Source organism: Bufo gargarizans, chromosome 5 (assembly GCF_014858855.1).
Source record: "Bufo gargarizans isolate SCDJY-AF-19 chromosome 5, ASM1485885v1, whole genome shotgun sequence".
NCBI classification, from domain to species: Eukaryota; Metazoa; Chordata; class Amphibia; order Anura; family Bufonidae; genus Bufo; species Bufo gargarizans.
Genome location: NC_058084.1, coordinates 267,176,326 through 267,194,789, shown reverse-complemented (window position 1 = coordinate 267,194,789; position 18,464 = coordinate 267,176,326). Strand labels below are relative to the sequence as shown.

Here is an 18,464-nt window from a genome sequence, read left to right as displayed (position 1 = left end):
AAGTAAACCTGTATATACTATCAATAGACTGTAACTGACGGTAAAACAAGGCAATAAACTATTTTCCCTCCAACTTGTTCTACAAATCTTGAGCAATCCCTAACAGTGCTTCTCTTGTCAAACTGTCAGTGAGGAGGTAAATGGTGGTGCCAGCTGTTTTATGATCTTTGTGACAGCTGACATTAAACTGGGGAATTTCTCAGTGAGTGGAACTGCAGAGATAACATGAAGATTATGTGTAGAGATGTAGCCTCTAGAGCCATCATCTCGTTTACTTTCCAGTAATTCTCCTTGTCAAGATCACCTCCTGGGTGGCCTGCCTCCAGTTCAGAGGTTGCTGAATTACTGCTAAAGTCAGGCACATCTGCACACATCCACATGTGATTGGCTTGGGGCAGTAACTAGTACACAGCAAATATATCATTCCCATAGAAATGTGTTTGGTAAAAAAAACAAGGCAATATATTAACAGTTTCCACTTGGAAAATGATTTATACATTTATAGTTTCAAAAATCTGCAGTATCTGTTTCAAAAAGATAAGGTACCGGGTAATGTCAGGTTCATACATTGTTTTGTTCACTAGATTAAAAGAGACAGAACATGAATTATCTATAGGTCAATATATATAACAACCCATGTAACCCATTAAACAATCAGTTGGGGTCACGTGGAAGCAAAATGAAGGCACATCTAGCCACCCACAGTCAACATTTGGTTATTCAATACATGGAGCCTAAAGGGAGAACAAAAGCAACAAATTGAGAACTTGGGGCTACCGTGCAGAGGTGCGGAGTCTGAGTTAAATAATGGAGTAAAAAAATAAATGGGATGAGAAAACTTGGAAAGAGTTGGGAGAAGTTTAAAGATAATGGTTTAAACCAAGGGAGTCATTTACTATCAGAAATACACCTATATTAGGCATATTTCTGACGCGGATTGCGATGCAAGGGTTATTTGTGAAGCAAACTGCGACTTTTCCCCGCTCACGCCAGGTTAACAAAAGTGGTTGTGGCAAGGGGCAGGGAAGGGGGCAGACCGGTAGGCCCGTCTCATTCATCATTTTCTACGCCTGTTTTTGGTGTAGAAAATACTCTAAATGTAAGACAGCAAAGAAGCCGATGTAGAAGCCGGATTATATCAATGTGCTGGTATCAATAGTCACTCTAACTACATACAACTGGTTTGGTTGTGCATGTCCGCCATGCCTGTGACATTTCTGTGTGTGGCCTAGAAGGAATGGTACTGGTGTTGGGCGTTGACATGTATCAGTCCTATGACAACAATATTAATATAGATCATACAAAGATATCACAATGATTATGTATATGAATGTATACAAATGGGGGTATATAGCAATAGTAATAGGAGGTTATGATGTATACAAATGGGGGTAGATAGCAATAGTAATAGGAGGTTATGATGTATACAAATGGGGGTAGATAGCAATAGTAATAGGAGGTAATACCCTGTTTCCCCGAAAATAAGACAGTGTCTTATATTAATTTTTGCTCCCAAAGATTCGCTAGGTCTTATTTTCAGGGATGTCTTATTTTTCCATGAAGAAAAATACGGTACACATTTATTGTTGAACAAAAAAATCAGGGTGGGGAGGGGGATCACTTAAAATGGCACAGGGGTATCAGGGTGGGGAGGGGATCACATAAAATGACACAGGGGGGTCAGGGGGGCAAAATGGCACAGGAGAATCAGAGGGGGGGGATTACCGTGCCATTTTAGTACCCCCTTCTGATCCTCCTGTGTCATTTTGATCCCCCCCGATCCCCCTGTGTCATTTTAAATGATCCCCCTACCCACCCTGATACCCCTGTGCCATTTTAAGTGATCCCCCTCCCCACCCTGATACCCATGTGCCATTTTAAGTGATCCCCCTGTGTAATTTTAAATGACCCCCCTCCCCTGTGCCAGGTATTTAGTCCCCCCCCTTCACCAGACATCCCCCACCTTCTATCAGATATCCCCCCCCCCCTTACCTGTCACCCCTGTGTGTCTGTGCCAGCCAAGTTGTCAGTCAGCCAGACTCCGTCATGGCAGAGCGAGCAGTGGGCGGAAGAAGGCGGCAGCTTGTCCTGGCAACGGCGCGGTCTCTCTGATTTAAAGAGACCTCGCACCTCCTGCGCTGCAGCCAATCAGTGAGCTGCGTGGCGGCGCCCGTAGGGTCCAGATGAGTCAGACGCCTTACGGTACCGTAGCTTCGGGGGCCTTATACTGGGGTGGCTTTATTATCGGGGAGGCCTTATTTTCGGGGGGGGGGGGGGATGTCTTATTATCGGGGAGGCCTTATTTTCGGGGGGATGCCTTATATTACAGTGCAAGGCAAAACTAGAAGTAGGTCTTATTTTCGGGGGATGTCTTATTTTCGCGGGAAACACGGTAGGAGGTTATGATGGAGGATACATGTGTGTGTGTATATACAATATGTATGTATGTATATACACTGAGCAAAAATATAAACGCAACACTTTCGGTTTTGCTCCCATTTTGCATGAGCTGAACTACATTTTCTACATACACAAAAGACCCATTACTCTCAAATATTGCCCACAAATCTGTCTAAATCTGCGTTAGTGAGCACTTCTCTGAGATAATCCATCCCACCTCACAGGTGTGGCATATCAAGGTGCTGATTAGACAGCATGAATATTGCACAGGTGTGCCTTAGACTGCCCACAATAAAAGACCACTCTGATCGTGCAGGACAGGAAAACGTAGCAAGCAGCGTTTTTCTGTGCGGCACTATTTGACATCCGGCATCATCAGTGATGGCACTAAATTTATATGAACATTCCCATAGGAAACTATTAGATCTATTTTTGCTTCAGTTCCTCTCTGGTGTTTTCTGCACCACTCTTGAGAAAAACTGAGCCTCGTTCGCCGGACAAATGGTATAAAAAATAGGTTTACTCGTAAATCTTACGCAAACAGCAAAATTTTAGCTCCATACAAGTTTAGGTTCTATACAGCTGTGATACAGAACCCACATACATCTATTTAGCCATATGCTTTCTATTTTAACACATGAAGCTTTCTGTTATATTAAAGGGGGGTTCTGGGAATTACAGTCATGTGAAAAAATTAGGACACCCTTTGAAAGCATGTGTTTTTTTGTAACATTTTTAATAAAAGGTTATTTCATCTCCGTTTCAACAATACAGAGAGATTAAAGTAATCCAACTAAACAAAGAAAACTGAAGAAAAGTCTTTTCAAGATCTTCTGTAAATGTCATTCTACAAAAATGCCTATTCTAACTGAGGAAAAAGATAGGACACCCTTGCCCCTAATAGCGAGTGTTACCTCCTTTGGCTGAAATAACTGCAGTGAGACGGTTCTTGTAGCCATCTACCAGTCTTCGACATCGGTCTGAGGAAATTTTACCCCACTCCTCAATGCAGAACTTTTTCAGCTGTGAGATGTTTGAGGGGTTTCTTGCACGTACAGCCCTTTTCAAGTCACCCCACAGCATCTCAATGGGATTCAAATCTGGACTTTGACTTGGCCATTCCAGGACTCTCCATTTCTTCTTTTTCAGCCAATCTTTGGTTGATTTACTAGTATGTTTTGGGTCATTGTCATGTTGCATGGTCCAGTTCCGCTTCAGCTTTAATTTTCTAACTGATGGTCTCACATGTTCTTCAAGCACCTTCTGATACACAGTAGAATTCATCGTGGATTCTATGATGGTGAGCTGACCAGGTCCTGCTGCAGCAAAGCAGCCCCAAACCATGACACTTCCACCTCCATGCTTCACAGTTGGTATGAGGTTCTTTTCTTGGAATGCTGTGTTTGGTTTACGCCAAACATGTCCTCTGCTGTTGTGTCCAAATAATTCAATTTTGGACTCATCTGTCCAAAGAACATTATTCCAGAAGTCCTGGTCTTTGTCAACTTTATCTCTGGCAAATGTCAGTCTGGCCTCGATGTTTCTCTTGGAAAGCAAAGGTTTCCTCCTTGCACACCTCCCATGCAAGTTAAACTTGTACAGTCTCTTTCTGATTGTAGAGGCATGTACTTCTACATCAACAGTAGCCAGAGCCTGCTGTAGTTCTCGAGATGACACTTTAGGGTTTTTGGAGACCTCTTTTAGCATCTTGCGGTCTGCTCTTGGGGTGAACTTGCTGGGGCGACCAGTCCTGGGCATGTTGGCAGTTGTTTTGAAAGCCCTCCACTTGTAGACTATCTTCCGGACAGTGGAATGGCTGATTTCAAAATCTTTTGAGATCTTTTTAAATCCCTTCCCAGACTCATAGGCTGCTACAATCTTTTTTCTGAAGTCATCTGACAGCTCTTTTGCTCTCACCATGGTGCTCACTCTCACTTCAACAGTCAGGAACACACCAAACTAAATGTCTGAGGTTTAAAGGGAACCTGTCACCCAAAAATCGCCTATTAAGCTGTTTACAGTACCTTATAGTGCTGTATAGTCGTTTCCTGATGCACTTTTTGTTAGTTTTGCAGCATGTATGCTCAGTCAGAAATCGATGTTATATTCAGCTGCTGCCCCGTGCTTCAAGTCAGGCTTGAAGTCACGGGGGCAGCGGCCTCGGCGTCTTACATGGCCCTCTCCCCGCCCCCTGCCTCTGTGACTGACAGCCGAAATCCGATTCCGGGACCGCGCTCAACGGCCGCATGCGCAGTAAAGGGCGGCAGGAGCGCGGTCCCGGCTGCCGCGCGTACTACGCGCCGTCTTACTTTCGCCGCACTGCGCATGCGCCCGACATCCTGTATCAAACGCGCCCGCGCCCGGCATCTGGGCGCGGGCGCGTTTGATACAGGATGTCGGGCGCATGCGCAGTGCGGCGAAAGTAAGACGGCGCGTAGTACGCGCGGCAGCCGGGACCGCGCTCCTGCCGCCCTTTACTGCGCATGCGGCCGTTGAGCGCGGTCCCGGAATCGGATTTCGGCTGTCAGTCACAGAGGCAGGGGGCGGGGAGAGGGCCATGTAAGACGCCGAGGCCGCTGCCCCCGTGACTTCAAGCCTGACTTGAAGCACGGGGCAGCAGCTGAATATAACATCGATTTCTGACTGAGCATACATGCTGCAAAACTAACAAAAAGTGCATCAGGAAACGACTATACAGCACTATAAGGTACTGTAAACAGCTTAATAGGCGATTTTTGGGTGACAGGTTCCCTTTAAATAGGGCAAGCCTCATTCAACATGCAGAGTAACGATCTACTAATTATGTGCACCTGGTGTGATATACCTGTGTGAGATCTGAGCCAATTTAAGAGGGAATACATGTGAGGGTGTCCTATCTTTTTCCTCAGTTAGAATAGGCATTTTTGTAGAATGACATTTACAGAAGATCTTGAAAAGACTTTTCTTCAGTTTTCTTTGTTTAGTTGGATTACTTTAATCTCTCTGTATTGTTGAAACGGAGATGAAATAACCTTTTATTAAAAATGTTACAAAAAACCACATGCTTTCAAAGGGTGTCCTAATTTTTTCACATGACTGTAAATACTGAAGACCTATCCCCAAATAGCAGCAACCCCCACTATTTAGCTGTTGGAACTGGCCACAGCACTCTTATGAGCATTGTGGTCTCTCATTCTATTCCAACCACAGTGCCATATATTATAAAGAGGACATGTTGAGTACTGCAGCCTGAACATTATATAAAGACTGTGCTGGGTACTGCAGCCCGTACATTATATAAAGACTGTGCTGGGTACTGCAGCCTGAACATTATATAAAGACTGTGCTGGGTACTGCAGCCCGTACATTATATAAAGACTGTGCTGGGTACTGCAGCCCGTACATTATATAAAGACTGTGCTGGGTACTGCAGCCCGTACATTATATAAAGACTGTGCTGGGTACTGCAGCCCGTACATTATATAAAGACTGTGCTTGGTACTGCAGCCTGAACATTATATAAAGACTGTGCTGGTACTGCAGCCTGTACATTATATAAAGACTGTGCTGGGTACTGCAGCCGTACATTATATAAAGACTGTGCTGAGTACTGCAGCCTATACATTATATAAAGACTGTGCTGGGTACTGCAGCCCGTACATTATATAAAGACTGTGCTGGGTACTGCAGCCCGTACATTATATAAAGACTGTGCTGGGTACTGCAGCCCGTACATTATATAAAGACTGTGCTGGGTACTGCAGCCCGTACATTATATAAAGACTGTGCTGGGTACTGCAGAACCCGTACATTATAAAGACTGTGCTGGGTACTGCAGCCCGTACATTATATAAAGACTGTGCTGGGTACTGCAGCCCGTACATTATATAAAGACTGTGCTGGGTACTGCAGCCCGTACATTATATAAAGACCGTGCTGGGTACTGCAGCCCGTACATTATATAAAGACTGTGCTGGGTACTGCAGCCGTACATTATATAAAGACTGTGCTGGGTACTGCAGCCCGTACATTATATAAAGACCTGTGCTGGGTACTGCAGCCGTACATTATATAAGACTGTGCTGGGTACTGCAGCCGTACATTATATAAAGACTGTGCTGGGTACTGCAGCCGTACATTATATAAAGATTGTGCTGGGTACTGCAGCCCGTACATTATATAAAGACTGTGCTGGGTACTGCAGCCCGTACATTATATAAAGACTGTGCTGGGTACTGCAGCCCGTACATTATATAAAGACCGTGCTGGGTACTGCAGCCCGTACATTATATAAAGACTGTGCTGGGTACTGCAGCTCAGTCCCATTCACTTGAATGGAACAAAGGCCACATAACCAATGGATGTGACATTACAGGCTGAGGAAGAGGCCCTGGCACTCACCAGAACACTGTGGCTTGTTCATACAGCCGGTCAGTGGGGGTGCTGGGAGTCAGACCACCACCATTCAGATACTGATGATCTATCCTGAGGTTATCAATATTTAAATCCTGGAAAACTGCTTTAATATGATATCATGCTGGATTGTAGTGGTATTCTCCCATAGAAACATTGCTATTACCTCTGTATCTATCTGAAGGCATCCTACGTATAGTTGGAGCTGTAGGAGATCACTGTCACCATACACGGCCCATGCACATGGCTCCACAAGTGCTTGAGCTCCTACAAACTCTCATTTATTACAATTATGTAGAGCTCATTAGATGACAACAAGACGAGAAGAGTACCCCCGAAACAAGGGCCCCGGCTAAGACAAATGATGTAAGAGAGCAAAATCCCAGAAGCCATTTAAGGTAATAAGTTACATTTTACAACTTGACTGATTTACAAGTCCATAAACGTTTGAAGGCGCAGTTTTCCATAAACCGATGAAGGCAGACAAATAGATTGTCAACAACAGACACGCTGTAAATAGTTTATCAGACCAATCTCCGAAATGATACTGAAAGGGTTTCTGTCATGGGAAATAACGTTATGTAGCTGACTGACACTAGCGATGTGCTAAGGTCAGCAGAACATAACTGTGTGTTTGTTAACTCCCTGCCTGCCGCCGTTCTCTTTTATAATATGCTAACAAGTCTCTAGGTGCTATGAGGCGTTGCTGCAGCACCTAGAGGCTCGGTCTACTTGCCTTTTGGCACGCTCAGGTCCAGGAGCAGTGAGGAAGCTGGCAGCAGCCGAGGGTCCTTCACTCACTGCGCCTGCGCCGAATACTAAACGGGACGGCGCAAGCGCGGGATTATGAGGACAATGCGAAGAAGAAGGACGTCAATCAAGTGGACTTGAGCGTGCCAAAAGGCAAGTAGACGGAGCCTCTAGGTGCTGCAGCAACGCCTCACTAGCACCTAGAGACTCATTTGCATATTATAAAAGTCATTATTTAGCGTAAACGGCGGCAGACAGGGAGATATAAGGCATACAGTTATGTTCTGCTGACATTAGCACATCGGTAATGTCAGCCAGCTACATAACGATTTTTCCCATGACAGAAACCCTTTAAACCATAGGAAGCGGTTTTGGATGATAATTTTAGATGATCATTTTCCCATGGCTGGAATAAAATGCTAGGCACATTCTTAGTGATTTCTATTAATATTGTGAATTAACAAAACACTTTCTATTGTTCCCATTTATTTTACATTTTATTTGTCTTTTGGTGTCAATTACAAAAAAAAGTCTAAATACTAACAATTATTTTGGTTTTAGTTACTTTAAAATGAACAGCAAAAATACAATTGTTCTCCCAAGTTCTTCTCCACATTGTCCTAGTGGTGGGCACACTTATCCATAAATGTGTGATTGTTGGGGGTCCAACCACTGAGACGCCAGCAATCACTAGAACACTCACATGTTTTTGGGACTCCTATAGAATGTGAATACAGCGGCAGTGCTGACAGTCTCAGGCCGGGTTCACACATAAGTGAACATAAGCGCTGTTTACAAGCGTGCTTATCGGGCGTTTACATACGTGCGAGTGGAACACACAAACGCCCATTGTCGCGCATTCCCGCTCGGTCTATGTGCGGGAACGTGCGACAATGCGCCCCAAAGAAGCTCCTGTACTTCTTGGAGCTTTGGGGCGTTTTACAGCGTGATCGTACGCGAGAACCATGCCGATAGGGAAGCATTGTTTTTTGCTTGTTGAGCGTTTTACAGCGCGTAGGAACGTGCTGTAAAATGCTCAGGTGTGAACCCAGCCTCAGACTGTGTAAGGGCCATGGAAACACCCTGTTGTCAATTCATTTGTACATTTCAATGGGAATAAAAGAGGAATGGCACAATGCAGTTCTATAATGGCTCTGGAGAAAACAAAGCTGCAATACAGTTGTGTGCATGAGCCTGAATGGTTAAAGGGGTTTTCTGGAGAAATAATATTAAAAAAAATTCAAGTAAGTCCTTTTCACCTGACTGATTCCCCGCCAGTCTCTGCTTCCTGGTCCCTCTCAACACAAAGTTCATTTTCTTTCTACTCAAAAGAAGTCCGGTTGGCACTGTCCTCAGTGCATGTGAATGAGCGGGGGAAGAGAACGTCATACAATCTGGCGGTGCTCTCGCATAGAACTAAATCTCTATACGTAGATAAGAGTCATGGCATTCACTGGAGTAGCAGATAAGTTGATTTAGGCTACTTTCACACTGGCGTTTTGGCTTTCTGTTTGTGTGATCCGTTCAGGGCTCTCACAAGCGGTTCAAAATGGATCAGTTTTGCCCTAATGCATTCTGAATGAAAAAGGATCCGCTCAGAAGGCATCAGTTTGCCTCCGTTCTGTCTCCATTCCGCTTTGGAGGCGGACACCAAAACACTGCTTGCCGCGTGTAGGTGTCCGTCTGACGAAAATGAGCCAAACAGATCCATCCTGATACACAATGTAAGTCAATGGGGACGGAACCATTTTCTATGACACAATATGGCACAATAGAAAACGATCCGTCCCCCATTGACTTTCAATGGTGTTTAACACGGATCCGTCTTGGCTATGTTAAAGATAATACAAACGGATCCGTTCAGAACGGATGCAGACGGTTGTATTATCTGAACGGATCCGCACCAAACGCAAGTGTGAAAGTAGCCTTACTTACCAGCAGGTATGGAGGCAGCCTTTATGCGCTGTGCTTTGCTTCCTCTGGGAGGGGACCAGAACACACCAGAATGACAGTGACTTTACATTGCTTTACATTGTTCTGAACTTCTTTTGTTATTTAATCTGCTTCACAAACCCTTTATCATTAATTCTGAAGTCTTCCTTTCTAGAATACCATTTTGTGTAGCATTTCATTATGTGCAGTATTCCGGGGATACTAGATCTCCTTATGGAGAGTGCTTAAACGACGTAAAGAGACTTAGAGGCCAGGCAATGCTGGGACGACAGTATGCAAATGAGCAGTAGTAACACACTCTAAGGGCCCATTCACATGACTATATTTTTCTGTCTGCATCTGTTCCGCCATTTTGCAGATTGGATGTGGACGCATTCATTTCAAGGGGCTGCTGTCTGCATCCGTACTCCCATTCCACGGCACTGAAAAAAAGATAGAACATGCATTATTCTTGTCCGTTTTTCTGGACAAGAATAGGTATTTCTATCATAGGGAAGGGCGCTCTGATTCGCAAAATGAGGAATGCACACGGCCGGTATATGTGTTTTGGGGATCTGCAATTTGCGGTCTGCAAAAACGGATATGATCGTGTCAATGAGCCCTAAGACATACTTTTCTCAAAAGACAGCACTGAAACCAGCTTAGGAATACACTATTTCCAAGATAATGTAAATCAAGATCAGTAATGTCTTTTCACAAATATATTAGGCTCCAGCAAGGATTTGGTAAGAAGATGCATGATAAATATTAACATGAGCCCTGTTGACATTCAAAGTAGTTCTCATGATATATTATCAACATGTGACATTGGAACGGTCCAAGTATCTATCTGCAGAGTATCAAAGCAAGCCGCATTCTCTAAACTTAAGCTTTCTTAGCTTTGTAAGGAACAGAATCATATATTTAACTGCTAAGGAAGTTACGTCTGAGACAGAAAGATTTCTTCTTTCCATTATTTGTAGTTACTGCTCACAATGGCCAAATCTAGTTATTATGCGTGACCAAAACCACAAGAAGAAAATCTAATTCAAGCAACTTGCTGAACTTCCAACCCAATCAGCGGAGATACCAAGACCCTAGATACAGTGATGGCTAACCTTGGCACTCCAACTGTGGTGAAACTACGACTCCCAGCATGCTCCATTTATTTCTATAGGGTTCTGAGAGCAGCCAAGCAAGGGGGGCATCTTGGGAGTTGTAGTTTTACCACGGCTGGAGTGCCAAGGTTAGCCATCACTGTCCTAGAAGCAGCCTGGACCAAACTCTAACTTACTATGATATATTAATGAAATGGTGCCCCACAGAAGGCATTCAGGTCGGGGTACAACTCTAAAATGCAGTGGTCGCGGGGCTCCTGCTGGAAGTGACTAATTGGTGATCTCTTCTATGCAAAGTGCCCTCCTTCCTTGACAGCATTGGAACCTGAATTTCTGTGCTCTGTAGCCTATCTGAAAATCCCACCCCTCCCCCCCAAAAAAAGAAATTACAGAGGTCATAGGATACAATGGCACTAAAACATTGGCATTGACAGGCAACAAGGATCAGCATGTGTCTCTGCTGCCTGTGCCACTATACCCACACACATGCCAGGAGCAGAGGTTTTAGGTGTATATGTCTGGCACTGCTCACGGGACACACAGATATGGAGGCACATGACAAATTTATGGGGATTTTATAAGAACAAACATATGCATCTGTTCACAAATGATTATTACCTGAAATATCAATACATTTGTGGATGACTGTTGGCTCCTTTCACTCAACACGAGCGCTTGCATTTGGCATGGTCCTGCCCCTTGATATACCAGTATGCATCGAACCTTCACTGTACTGTACAAAACCGTAGACAGGGACGAAGTTTTAAATACGTTTCTTTCATTTCCCATATACTGTCCGAATAAATCCATAAAACACACCCAACTGCATATCACAGGGGTCACATTTAATTCTCCCCCACAGGAAAATGTGTCTGATTAAAAGATTCAGGTGCATATTCTTCAAATATGGTTTCCTATGCTAGGCCCAATTTTGTATGTATCCTAATAAAATAGCTTCATAAATGATAAAATAATTCCTACGGGTGTATTATATAGTAGAAATGGGATCTCCAATGTTCATGTTTTTTAATAAAACATATGCTAGGTGTGGCACGATCCAAGTTTCAGAGGTGACACCAGAATCTAGGTGCACCAGTGACGGTAAGCCACTGTGTACATTTGGTGGACATCTGGAATGATAACATCATCCCTTTCCAGCATAAAGTCTACGCTGTGCTGCTATCTACATTCAGTGGCTGATGAATCTCATCCGTGGGGTGCAAAACACATATTTGATGAATCTGTAGGGAAGGAGGAACTTAAGAGTAATTGGGACTCGTGCCTTTCAGTGCCTATTACATAAGGCTGATCTGTCAACCAGTAACTACGCTTTGCATAAGTAAATCACAATAACATCAATGGAGATCCAAGCCCTGCCGATTGCTAAAACGAGGAGTTAAAAGCAATGATTGACTGGTCCTTCCTTGCTACTTTCTATTGAGGCCATCTTCAGTAGCAAGGAGAGGAGACACGTGTTGGGGACGGCAGTGGTGTCGGTTTGGGTGTGGGTTTTCTTCCTTGTTACTCCAATTTTGGATCTTATTGGTATTATTTGCATTTTCCCACCCTTATCTTATCTGACACCTCTTTTGTGGATGTGTCTATACGCTATTTGTGTCTTTTCATTTTTATCAGTCTTTTGTGGCAGCGTGCATTGTTTTTGAATGCAGGGGATTGTATTCCGCATGCATCTCCATTTTTTGTATGTGTTATGCCTGTGTTCTTGATAGTAGCAAGGAAAGACAGCACTCATCAGCTGAGGGTTTCTAAGTCCTCATTTTAGTGACTGGCAGGGGTCTCAGCACTTGGATCCCCATCAATCAAAACCTTTGGTATGTCACTATGACATACTGTATAACAAATCCACGTAACGTTACTCTTTACGCACAAAGGAAACGTACAGGTCCTGTTGGACTGGGGCCCTAACAGAAAAGTACCACCTCAAGTGCCCAAATAGCCGCCCCACTCACATCCCCCCCCTTTCACTGAGCAAACACAAAAGGCTGTGACATGGAAATATCATTATGATTATTGCCAATTTTAGCCGGCCATTTCTACTCTTGGTTCACTGGGATTGTATCTGTGAACCTCTTGTTTAAACATGCTGTGCAAATGTGTTCTGCATACATGTGCCGGTAACATATGAACCTTTGGAAGCATCTATACGGCATTAACAAACATTCCCTGAATGATGAATGCATCTGACATCAGTTATCCCAGGAGAATTAAAGCACACACGGACTTAATCCAGTTTAGGCATTAATAAGAGCATTTTTAACCGATTTGCACAAGAAGCATCTATGTGAATAAGGTGCTCATGTAAACACACAAATCATACAAATGCTCTGTTCTGCAGAAGATCACATCAAAGGCATCTGCTACAAGCGCCCTGTGAAGTGACGGAGCACTATCCTCACTTAGTGGGGTGCACAGCCATCATGATAGTTTATCACCTGTCAGCACCTTTCCTGCAGGCACTGGGATTACTGCCCTGCGTAATGTTAAGAAGGAATGCTAGAAAAGATTGTGTAATATTCCTACTGTGATGAATTCCGATATGTATTCTGACAGAATGCAGAAATACAAGTAATTCCATGTCACAGAATGTATATGAACTTCAGTATTCGTGCATTAAAGGGGTTTTCAAAGATTTTGACCTATCCTCAGGATAGGTCAACAGTATCAGATCAGAGGAGACTAGACTCCAGACATCCTCGCTGATCAGATGTTCTAAGAGACTGCAGTGGTTTGGCGAGTTCCCAGCCTCTTCCTGGGCCGTGTTCATCAGTCACATGGCCTAGCGCAACCACTATTTGATGGACGGCGCTGTGCTTCGATGAGGCCAAAGTGCTCACCAGCGCACTATGGCCTCTTCAAACAGCTGATTGTCGGGCATGTCGGGAGCTGGACTGCAACTGTTCACTCTTATGACCTATCTTGATGATAGGTCATAGGTATTACACAACCTGAAAACCCTTTTAACTTCATCAAAGACTGAAAAATACTCATTATGAAGGCTAAATTTACATCAAGTTCAGTGCTCATGTTCGGTGGGACCTTTGCAACAGTCCCCCAGAACGTATCGCCAGATGTATACAGCTGTATGATGACAAAGTATGCAGAAGATAAGCGAGCAGTCTAATAGGTGATGTATCTAGATTCAGGATGTTAACCAGTGTAGTGCTGTTTTACCTTTCTATTCTGGTTTCAGCTGCAGGCTGTATATGTATGTGTGAACTTTTTTATACAGTATACCATTGTATTGAACCGTGTAGACACCGTTGTAGCTGTGGGATTACAAGTACATATCTACAAAAACAATACAAAATAATTGTCATGTCAGGAGGTCTAGCATTACCTGTACCATGCAAGATGGGAATCAACGCAAATACTTCATTTCTAGTTGCTAGTCTAGTTAGTAAAGCCCGATTGACACATAAATATAGGAGAAGACAGGCAGAGGAAATGGAAGTCTTCCCAACATTCAAGAGCAGTAGTGCTACAAGACAAGTAAATGTAGTATTACACTCCGCCATCTGTTCTGACGCTTTTCTTATGATTTCTACCGATCTGCTCATAAATAACTCTCGGCATGTTAAGTCTACGCTACACATTTGCCACCTGGCAAAGGCAAGATAAAGAAGTAACCAGGCCTCTGCCTTTCACGTTTTCCGATATGTGAACTCAGCCAGGAAAAACATTACAGTTTTTGGAAGGAATAAAATACTATGTATAAACATTTTTCCGCTCAAATGTTTATTTTCTTACATAATTTGCTAGGAGGAACCTTTGCATTACAAGGTAGCATTTCAGTTGCTTTGCTGTGGCATGCTGCACAAGAAATATGATGGTATTTGCCCCGCTATTAATGAACTGTAATGTAATAAACTTGTTTATGCTTTTCGTATATTAGTGACCAGAGTTAGGTACATATTACATAGTCACACTGCCAGCATGCGGAGATTCCATTGAACGTTATTGCTTCGCCTCTCATTTTTAGATAGATATTTACAACCAAACACAAGTAAATAAGCACAAACTTAGATTGGGCAGTCTAAAAATGTGCCAAATTTATCACAGTTACTCACACTGTATGATCTGTTGCATCTAAAGAAACGTTAGACACTTTCGCCTTATTTTATACCCTTTATTGGATGGCTGTGCCACCCCCTTGTCAAGCAAGTAATTTCTAAAACACATAATAAGGCCTCATGCACACGGCCATTGTTTTGGTCTGCATCGAGCCGCAGTTTTGGCGGCTCGGATGCGGACCCATTCACTTCAATGGGGCCACAAAAGATGTGGACAGCAGTCTGTGTGCTGTCCGCATCCGTTGCTCCGTTTCATGGTCCACCAAAAAAATTTAACCTGTCCTATTCTTGTCGCGCTTTGCGGGCAAGAATAGGCAGTTATAATAAAGGCTGTCCGTGCCGCAAAACACACAACGGTCAGGTGCATGTAGCCTAAATGTGGTAAAAAAGCATGCAAATTTAGCCAAAATCCAGGCTTAGTAAATGTCCCCCATAGTGTTTAGGTTTTGCCCCAAGGCCCAGGCTAAATAGCAACTCATGTTGTAGGAGTCTCAACATATGAAAGCGGTAAATCTAGAGTCACAGGATTTCACTTCTGCACAGTGGAAGTAGTTTATTTTGTCTCTTAATAGAAGATAGTGTACATATTATACAATCAGATCAGTCGTGTGGGATAAACATCGCTCCAAATGAAAGTGCATTCATAATGGTGTTGTGTCATATGAAAAGTACAGTCAGCTACAGTAAACCATACGAGGCTGTGGAGTCAGAGTGCGATCATTGGTATGGATGTAGAACAGACGGTGGGCCATTTCTTGAGCCTGCCCTTGAGCCTGTCGGTGTCCGCCAAAGTGCACGGCAGCGTTGACGTGGAGCTGTAACTACGGTCAGGGACAATACATGTCCTTTACGGCCCACTGGGTGAATGTGGTTCCTGCACAGCCACACCAGCAACTTGGCCAGGTGACGCCGCTTCCGCCTCCACGTTCTCTAGCCGTTGGTCCTGCGACAATGTCCGCATCTGCCTCCTCATCATCCTCCACCGTGTCCTCAGACTTCGCTGCAGGGACAATTCACAGCGCCCCCCCCCCCAGCATACCACATGTGCAGGGCACGGCGGTGTCATGCCTATCACCTTGTTTGCCTGGGCGAACTGAGTCACACAGGGGAGGAAATGCTCTGTGTCCTTCATCTCATCAAGAAAAAGAATTCTGGCTTTCTCCGTGATTGACAAGGAGAAGAACATGGTGTCGGCGCTGTGTCAATATGTTGGACTGACTATACGAACAGAGAAAGACCATAAACAATTTCTTGATTATCCAAGCAGACAGGAGTACTCCCCTGTGTAACTTCGATGTCAGCCAGTGGCAGCTCATGCGTGACTCCTGCCGTTTGCACGCTATTTGTCATTCGCCAGGCCTACAGGATGAACCGCATCATTCCACTGCTTCATGTCCTAGAAAGGATGGTGGTAAATCTGTCTGGTCAGGGGACTGGAGACGTGGTGCCTAGATCTAACGGCCACATGAGCCCTGTGGGGGCTGAACTGGAGGAGGAGGAGGACATTGGAGCACAAGCAAGGTGTAGCGAAATGGGTGTTTTTTTCTACACAGGTGACAGGAGAGGAGGAGCAGGAGCAGCCAGAGGAGCTACAGGGCAATGATGAAGATGAGGCAGAGGACCCAGACACACCTTGGCAGTATGCAGTGGAGATGGAGGCAGTGAGTCCCTCCGAGTCACTTGCACAAATGGCCCGATGCATGCGCGCTTGCGTAGTAACAGCCGAATTGTCACCATTTGGCAGAGGGATGACTTCTGGCTTTCCACCTTGTTGGACCCTCGCTACCAGGCAAAAATGGGGGCCTTTTGTACACCCGCTGAGAGGGATGACAAACTGAACTACTATAGAGACATCCTATGTAGTCAGTTGGCCGCTGCCTATCTGCGCCATCGTCCATCCTCTTGCAGGTCTGACCCGAGGGGGTCCTCTGCGCTCACGTTCATCTGTTAAGGCTGCTGTGGGGGGGGGGGGGGGTAGGAGCAGTTCTAGCTCCATCAGCAGCAACTTAAGTCTAGAGTCGCTGATGAGCAGCTTTATGAGCAGCTTTCTTCACCCGCCTAGTGAAGAAACTACTCACCAGCAGCAGCAGCTAGACCTGGAGCAGGACCTGAACCAGCAGGTGGTGGCATACCTGGACAGCATCCTGCCACCCCACATTAAAGATCCGTTGGACTACTGGGCAGCCAAACTGGATTTGTGGCTGCAACTGGCAATGTTAGCACTGGAGAAACTGTCCTGCCCGGCCAGTAGTGTGGCATCAGAGCGGGTGTTTAGTGCAGGGGGGGACATAGTTACCCCAAGAAGAACTTGCCTGTCCACCCAAAATGTGGAGAGACTGACCTTTGTCAAGATGAATCAGGCGTGGATCAGCCAGGATTTCCACCCACCAATGCCTGATGCATCAGACTAGAGCGCTCATGGTGCCACACCAACACTTTGACAAAAGAGACCAGGTTCTTCTGACTACCTGCCTCAGCTACTATTCTGATGCTGCCACCTGCCTGATACCACATATCTGATGCCAAGTGCTCCTTCTCTTACCCACCACCTTCAGCTGGTACTGTCACTTGCCACCCACTTCCCCACTCTGTCACGGGTCACTCTGCGGTCTCCTGATGCTGCTGCCACCTCCACACTATGTCACCTTGCCACTCTCTGGTCTCCTTATGCTGCTGCCACCTCCACCCTATGTCCCCTTGCCACCCTGTGGTCTCCTGATGCTGCTGCCACCTCCACACTATGTCACCTTGCCACTCTCTGGCCTCCTGATGCTGCTGCCATCTCCACACACTGTCATTGTGCCACTCTGTGGTCTCCTCATGCTGCTGCTGCCACCTCCACACTGTCATTGCGCCACTCTGTGGCCTCCTAATGCTGCTGCCACGTCCACACTGTCATTGTGCCACCCTGTGGCCTCTTGATGCTGCTGCCACGTCCACCCTGTCATTGTGCTACTCTGGGTCATCCTGATGCCACCTCCACACTGTCATTGAGCCACCCTGTGGCCTCCTCCTGATGCTGCCGCCACCTCAACACTCTGTCATTGTCCCACTCTGTGGCCTCCTAATGCTGCTGCTGCCACCTCCACACTGTCAATTTGCCACCCTTTGGCCTCCTCCTGATGCTGCCACCACCTCCACACTCTGTTATTGTGCCACTCTGTGGCCTCCTGATGCTGCTGCCACCTCCACACTGTCATTGGGCCACTCTGTGGCCTCCTCCTGATGTGGCTGCCACCTTTAGACTCTGTCATTGGGCCACTCTGTGGTCTCCTCATGCTGCTTCCACCTCACTACTATGTCATAGGGCCACTCTGTGGACTTTTTATGCTGTTCCCACCCTACCCACTTCATGACTGGGCCACTATTTTGCCTTTCGGCCTGGCTGCCATCATCATTTATTAAAAAAAAGAGAAGAAACTCCCATGGGGCAAAAAACATTCTTTGATGACGATATAAACATGAGCAGTTTGTACCTGATGAAGGGGTGTTTTCTGCCCCGAAACGCGTTGTACCACCTGCTAATTTATTGACTTAAGTTTATATTGTTTTTGTGTTTTTCATAGAGAAACACCGCCTGTTACGTTGAATCATCATTTATTTGACCCTGATTTGTCAGAAGGAAGGAAAAATTAGACGCACACAGATCCTGTCTATGTAACAGCTGTAAGGCCTGCATGGTTCCTATTTTGCATCAGAATTGGCCTTTGATTTGGTAGCCAAAACCAGGAGTGGGTACAAAACACAGAAGACGTGCAAATATTCCATTCCTGTGTCAACT

General features: G+C 45.1%; 1 protein-coding gene across 1 annotated transcript in view; it reads right to left on the bottom strand.

Moving 5' to 3' along the window:
- Window positions 1-18,464, bottom strand: part of FBXL7 (F-box and leucine rich repeat protein 7) — a 224,151-nt gene that overhangs the window by 16,244 nt on the left and 189,443 nt on the right. The window lies entirely within an intron of this gene.